The sequence below is a fragment of the Chaetura pelagica genome, unplaced genomic scaffold (assembly GCF_000747805.2).
Source record: "Chaetura pelagica isolate M959 unplaced genomic scaffold, ChaPel_1.0 scaffold689, whole genome shotgun sequence".
In the NCBI taxonomy this organism is placed as follows: domain Eukaryota; kingdom Metazoa; phylum Chordata; class Aves; order Apodiformes; family Apodidae; genus Chaetura; species Chaetura pelagica.
The window spans coordinates 276,221-283,677 of NW_009954635.1; positions in this window are offsets into that span (position 1 = coordinate 276,221).

The following is a 7,457-nucleotide window of genomic DNA, read 5'->3' on the forward strand; positions in this document are numbered from 1 at the left end:
GGGGCCACGAATCCCAGTCTTAGTAAAGGAAATGCATTTCCAGCTCGTGTTTCATGGGTTTTCCACATAAATTCCATGTGGAAGATTCTGTTACAGCCTGGCTGTACAGGTAACAAGCTTTGAAAGGCTGGGTTAGCTGTGTGGAACAGGTGGCTTCTCATGTAGTTTGAAGACAAGGACTTTCCTCTTTCTGCTTCCCTTCTATCAAGAGACATTTTATACATTGCTGTAAGGTTTGTTTTTCTTTTCTTTTTTAGTTTACAACAGATACACTAGAACAATAGATACAGTAGATAGTGTTAACCTTTTCCCTTTGTGGGGGATGTTCTGTTCTTTTTAGCTGCTTAAACCAAAAAACAGAACAAAAATGCAGCATATTTACCCTCAAGGTGAGTCTTAGTCCTAAACTCATCCCATTATTTGATTTCTACAAGCAATGCAATGTTTTTTTTAATTCCATGTGGAAGATTCTGTTACAGCCTGGCTGTACAGGTAATAACAAGCTTTGAAAGGCTGGGTTAGCTGTGTGGAACAGGTGGCTTCTCATGTAGTTTGAAGACAAGGACTTTCCTCTTTCTGCTTCCCTTCTATCAAGAGACATTTTATACATTGCTGTAAGGTTTGTTTTTCTTTTCTTTTTTAGTTTACAACAGATACACTAGAACAATAGATACAGTAGATAGTGTTAACCTTTTCCCTTTGTGGGGGATGTTCTGTTCTTTTTAGCTGCTTAAACCAAAAAACAGAACAAAAATGCAGCATATTTACCCTCAAGGTGAGTCTTAGTCCTAAACTCATCCCATTATTTGATTTCTACAAGCAATGCAATGTTTTTTTTTAAATGTTGCCCTGTAGGATTCTGAGGGTTTTTATGTAGTCAAAAAAGCCATTGCACAGAGCTGAACATAGCTAGGACTAAAGTTTCAACTGACATTATCTTAGCTTTAAGCCAGAACTATACATCATCTTTTCAGTACATACACTGATCTCTTCATCTTGTAAAATATTACAGGTTTTCTGAAGAATTTCCACTGTAAAAAAAATTATGAGCTGTGCTTGACCTATAGATGCACAAATCCAGGAAACAATGTCTCAAGTGAAGTTATGAGCAGCTGAATTCTGGCTTGTCTTCATATTTTCTGTGTAAGAGAGTGCAATTGAATATTCACACTTGCATACTGGATAGACCAAAAATACCCCAAACTCATCTGAGCACAGAGATCAATGGAAATGTTAAGTTATATAGGCTCGGGTGCTTTATCACATCCTTGCTTTTGGTTCTGCTTCTCCATAGTGACATGTAACACAAGGAATGCTTGTTCTCACTGTAGCTGCCTAAAGCCTGGGTCATTTGGGGTGGTCTTTTTGAGAGTGTTTCCTGTTCTTTATTTTTTCCTCTTTTTCTTTTTTCTTTTTTTTCTTTTTCTTTTCCCCCCTGCTAATAATATACATCCCCCTTGTCTTACACCAAGCTGAAGCACCACTTATGGACAGTTATGTCAGGAAATGTCATTATTGCAATATGGTGTGTCGTGAGCATGTAATATTTCTTGATTTTGTCTGATGTTTCCTTGTAAGTAAAATAAGTATTAACAAAACCCCAAACAAAACAAACAAAAAAAGAGCACAGAGAGTATTAAAAAAAGAGATTCCAGAAGTGGTTAATGCCCTTTGAAAAAGGCATGGTGCTGTCAAAGCTTTAGGGGTGTTTGAAACCTTAATTACTTGCGTGGTGTAAAAGACAACCAGAATTTTTAGGGTGCTAATGACTGGAGTGTAAATACACAAAACCAATCAGCAAACTACCCGGTGTCTAGAGGGATTTGCCTTTGCCTTCTGCAGCATGCCAGGTGCAGCCTGTGGGAGGGTTAGGAGATGTGGTGAGGAAAGGGATGCTGAGGAATCTCTGCTAACAGATACTCCCAGTGTCACCCCTGCAGCCATCGTACATCCCGGATCCCTGCAGCAGCCGCCTCATTGTGGAGTGTTTTGATCTCATGTTTAAGCAAAGTGTCACTAGGAGGGAGCCTGGAAGTAGCCAAGAGGCTGGCTTAGTAACTCCAGCACAAGGGAAAGTGCTGAGCTTTCCAGGAGAGATATGAATGGACTAGGGGAGTCTTTTTAAAGGTTATGAAGTCCTTCTTTCTCCTTATGTCTGAGAACTCCTATTGAAGTGAAAGAAACCTCTGTCCTATTCATTTCAAAGGGTTTTTTGTCAGGAAAAAGAGCTTGATCAAAGTAGCTACTAAGCATGCTTAGTGGCTAATGTTCAGAGTTAAATGTATCAGCTGTTCCAAACCATTTCTATATCAAATTATTCAAAGGGGTTAGGGGATGGGAAGCCCACACATTTTCCTCTTGAAGGTCACCAGAACCTGTCAGCCAAAACCTGAAATCTAGTACAGAATAGAATCTCAGGAGATTTAAAGCTCTGAATAATGAAAACTGTAAAAGTTGGAAATTGAGTTAAAATCTTGAGCCCGGCAGCAACAGACACCATAGAAAACTATATTAAAAAAGCAGCTATAAAAAGAGCTGATTGCCCAAGTTGTAGCAGGAAGGTAAAATGATGAAAGATGCTTGAGCTAGAAAGCTGCAGGAAGCTCCTGATTTAAGTGTTTTATACCAAAAATATCCATGCCAAGAAATAAGCTTAAAATTAAAATAAAAAGGTGCTTTATGTCTGAAGGTATTGGCATTGGGTACAGGCATCAGGAGGGGTCATCAGCTCTCTAGAGGAACCTGGTGCAGCTGTTTGCTAGTGTATAAAATCTTGGATTTTGAGTCTGAAGAGAAATCTACTCTTGACTGTGACTGAGCTCTTGTATGGCACAGGTCAGCCAGTTACCAACAGTGCAATTATGAAACCAGATGCATTTGTCTTAGGCTTATACTCCATAAACCTGCATGTTTCTGTGGCAGACCACTTCAGTATCCCATGAGGTGACACAGGCCCCACAGAACAACCAGTTTGCCCCACAGATACCAGTCTGTGGTGCAAAACACCCCTTTTAAGAGAGGTCATTGGAAGGTGCTTGTTAAGATATTCAGTTTTACTTTGTGGGCTGAAATTTGTTCTTCATGGATGAAGACATACCTACATGTCCATCTCTCACAGAGAAGTTACACTGAGCACAGGTAGAACATCAAGCAAAGCCATTAGCCACCTGTGCAAGTGCAGCTCAGGAACACAGGAACCAGGGGCTGATTGTTAAGCCAGGCATTTGGAACCTATTTGACATCACTTAATGTTGAAAGTGGTCACGATGGAGGGACTTGCTGGGTTTTTTGGTACGTGAAGGCAGAACTTGGCAGGAGATTCCCGTGTAACATCCTCAGTGTCACAGGGTGGGATCTTGCAGTAAAAGTGTGAAGTGAGATCCTGCCAAGCCAGCTGGTTTGGTTACTCACCGGTAGGCTTGGGAGACTGGCCAGGGGCTTCAAAGTAACAGCTGATATGTCAGTTACTGGAATTCATGCAAACTAACAGGCAGGGATAATGCCAAATAGTACAAATATCAAACCCCTCCTGTAGGTGAGGAAATTTCAGCATCGATTTTTGTTATTTCTCTTAAGACAAACAAATATCTTTTCCTGTTGTCTCCTCTTCCCCCTCAACCAAAAAAATGCCCCTTTGCACTAAGTAAAACCAGATGATGCTCAGCAAGGTGCAGGGTTGTCCCTTCCTGGTCATGCTGAAGAGTCCTGCAGGTTCCACTGCTGATACACGACTGGGGTCAGTGTTGGATATTCATGTGTTTTAACCCCAAGAAAGAGGTAACAGTGGCCAGTGAAGAGGTAAAGAAGGATTATGGCAGGAGCTGGGAAACTGCTGTCAAAATTGGTGCATAATGAAGATTGTATTTATGTTGTTAAGTTTTGGAAGCTAAGAATAGGCCTTGAAAAGTGAGAGATTTACTCAGCTGTCATTTAGAAAAATCTAGTGGGGAAACCCATGAAAACCAAGCTTACAAATATATACTAATTTATCCCAGAGTCTCACACCTCAGGAGGCAAAACCAAGATCATTAATTAATGCATTGATTTTAATTAATGTGTTTTGAGGAGCTGGGAGATCCTTAGCTTGTGTTAAAAAATAAACCCCATCCTGCCACTTGAAGTGCCAATAAAGTAAGAATCATGGAGTATTAAAAAAATATTACCCTTTTAATTCAATGTTTGGAACCCAGAGTGAAGCCATGTCCCTGAAGCTGACTCTAGGAAAACCTCTGCCCCAGCAGTAAGAGTTCATAGAATCATGGAATAGTTTGGACTGGAACAGACCTTAAAGATCATCTAGTTCCAACTCCTCTGCATGGGCAGGGACACCTCCCACTAGATCAGGTTGTTCAGAGCCCCATCCAACCTGACCTTTCCTCTTCAGAGTTTCAACATTCTGAATTTTAGTGCAAGGCTAGAAGCAGGTCTGCTTTCTAAAAATAATTTTGCAGGAACTGTAAAAATAAGAAATAGGGAAATACAAAGTGTAACTTTTTATAAATAAAAGCCACAAGCTTTATATATAAAAGCCACAAGCTTATCTAAAATTAAAAAATCATGATAACTGCTGTCTTCTGGATTAGTGGCCCAGATATAACAGTATTTCTTACTGATTAGGAATGGCAACATCTTCCCTAGTTCTGAGGCTGGTCCTCAGAACTGGAGGCCTAGCCTCAGGTTCTGGAGTCGTGGTCCTCACTTCTGGGGGAAGGATGTATTTAATGGCTTCATATGGTGAAGACAGGCACCATGGTGCAGCAGAGTGTCTCCCCATGGAAAGACACCTTTGCTGATGCAGGATGCAGCTTGTTGCATGGTGGTGGGATAGCTGAAGCAGGAGCCTGACATCGGGGTGCCTGGCTGAGCTGAGCTGACCCTGGCTGCTGGGGTGACTCTCTGGATTTTGTAAATTGAGCACTGGAACAGGCTGCCCAGGGAGGTTGTGGAGTCTCCTTCACTGGAGACATTCAAAACCCACCTGCATGCGTTCCTGTGTGATGTACTCTAGGTGACCCTGCTCTGGCAGGGGGGGTTGGACTAGATGATCTTTCGAGGTCCCTTCCAACCCCTAGGATTTTATGATTCTATGAAATTCAGGCATGGGCACAGTCCAAGGCTTCTCGAGGTGTCTGTGCAGAAACCCTGTGCTGTAAATGCTCCTAGCAGCAAACTCTACCTCCTCTAGTAGAGTTTGTTTTCCTTTCTCTGTGTATATACCAGATCTTTTCTGTGCACTCCATCAGACCTTGGGATTTTTTCCATTCTCAAGGTCTTAACTCCTTCAAGAACCCCTTTTAAAAGAAAATCTCAGTGCTTTTCTACAGCTGGGTCAGAAGCAGGCAGCCACCCCACCTCTAGAGCAGTGAGGTGGCTGTGGTTGCCATTCCTCCTCTCGCTCTGGTGACCTCTTTCTGTGTTGTGCTGTTCCTCTGAATGCCCTGTAGGTCACCACCCATCTGGATGTCCTCCACGTCCCCAGTAGAGCAGGGCCACTCATGCTCTCTGTCAAGCCCTGCCAGGCTTGGTGGCACAACACCCTTCAGCTGCTGCTTTCAAAAGGCCACTTTGGGAGAACCCTTCCCTGCTCCCCCTGGTAGCTGCTGTGCAGAAACAGCCCAGACCTCTCTCCTCACAGCAATCCCCCTGCCCCAAATTGCTGGTGTCCATCGTAGTCCAGAGGCTTTTCCCAAGGAGGAAAGGTTGTAATTTTATTGGGCTGTGATGCTCATCAGAGGGGGGTTTGTCATCACTTGTATTGGGAGTGTGTCATTGTGTGCTCTGTACTTCCCCAATTTTTCTGGAAAGTGGGACTGACAGTAATCACAAGAAGACAAGTGTCTCTCAACAAGGTTCCTGAGCGCCAAGGAACATAACTCTTAGCTTGATTGCAAGGGAAGTCAAAATGAAAATGAAAGCTTTATGTTGGCAGTGAGCAGTGGTGATCCTCTTTGAGGTACACACTCAGCAAAGCTTCACATTTCTGTACTTCCTTGTTTGTTTTTTGTTGTTGTTTTGTTTCTTTTTTAAGAAAATATTATTAAAATAGACACTTTTAATAAGCAGACAGAAGTCACAGCAAATCTGATCTAGTATCTTCCAAATTGCTGCTGATCGCTATTCACTGAAATATCTTGCTTTGTGTACAATCTTATCTTGATATACACACGAACCTGCTTCCAGGAATGTCACACATTTATACCAGCTCTTGCTTCCTCAGGAATTGCTCAGCTGAGCAATTTATTCCTTTCTAAGTGACTAAGGTGTCAGTGTTGCTCCCTGAAAAGATGGGAGAAGTTCGCTGCTGAGCACATTCAGCTTCTTCACTCTTGTGCAGTTGCTTCACAGTCAAACTCAGTTTGGATGGAGAAGCAAAGTGTTTGCATTTAGGGTTGACCTCAAAGCCTCATACCTATTGCCAGGTCCTGTCCTAGAAAGTTCAAGGATTTGATCTCAAATGTGATGGAAGCAGAGAGGGAGAAGAGGCAAGGAACTAGTTGTTAAGAGGTGTTAAAGTGAACTACCAGTTGTAGATGTTCATGTGTATTCATCTCCGCATCATGTGTTTAGCCAGTACGAACTGGGAGGACTTGGTTGAGGAGCTGGAGCTGAGCCATGGTTACTCCATGGGGCAGTGGTTGGGCCCTGGGCTGGGCTGGCTGCCCAGGAGGTGTGATGGCAAGGGGTGGGCTGGAGTACAGGCAGAGCAGAACCTGCTCACAACAGTTTGCTGAACTTCAGTATAAGAAAAAAGGAAGAAAAGATTGAGAAGTGGGAACTGAATGGTGGGCATGGGATAGAGCAGGCAGGGTGAGAGGACAGAGGTGGAAGTGAGGGAAAGGTGATGCCTTCCAGTTTGAGTTTTCACATGCAAGCCTGGAAGGCATGCAAATGCAAATGATGGATAGGGCAAGATCAGATTTGTGGAACTACAACTAAGTTGTGTGGCCAAATAGGAAAGGGAAAGCCTTGACAGGAGATTCCAGTGCACAGAGGACCAGAAGCAGCTGGAAACAAGTTGAAACAAGAAGAGAACAGAAGAGGTAAACAAACCACGTGGGACAGTTTGGGAAGAGCCTGCACAGGCGCCGTGACACTGTGCCACAAAACCTGCTGCAGTTGTTTCACTTTCTGTCTGGGTTGCCCCTCGGTGAGGCAATGCAAGACAACGTCCTGTCAAGCTTTACTCCTTGTTCCTGAGGCTTTGAAGGCTTGAGTAACTTCTGTGCAATACTTCCCATGCTTGCTCATAGGAAAATCAGGGAATGTCGCAGGCGTGATGGGAATTTGTAACCCTGAAATCCTGAATAATGACGATGAGATTAAAAATCAGGACACCAAGTGCTTTTGGCTGCTCCAGATGTAGCAGAAGTCTTACAAGACAAAAGGATGACTGGGTTTGGCAATGTTTCTGCAAGCACCTGAATAGTGTCACTAATTACTCCTTCTTAGAAACAAAG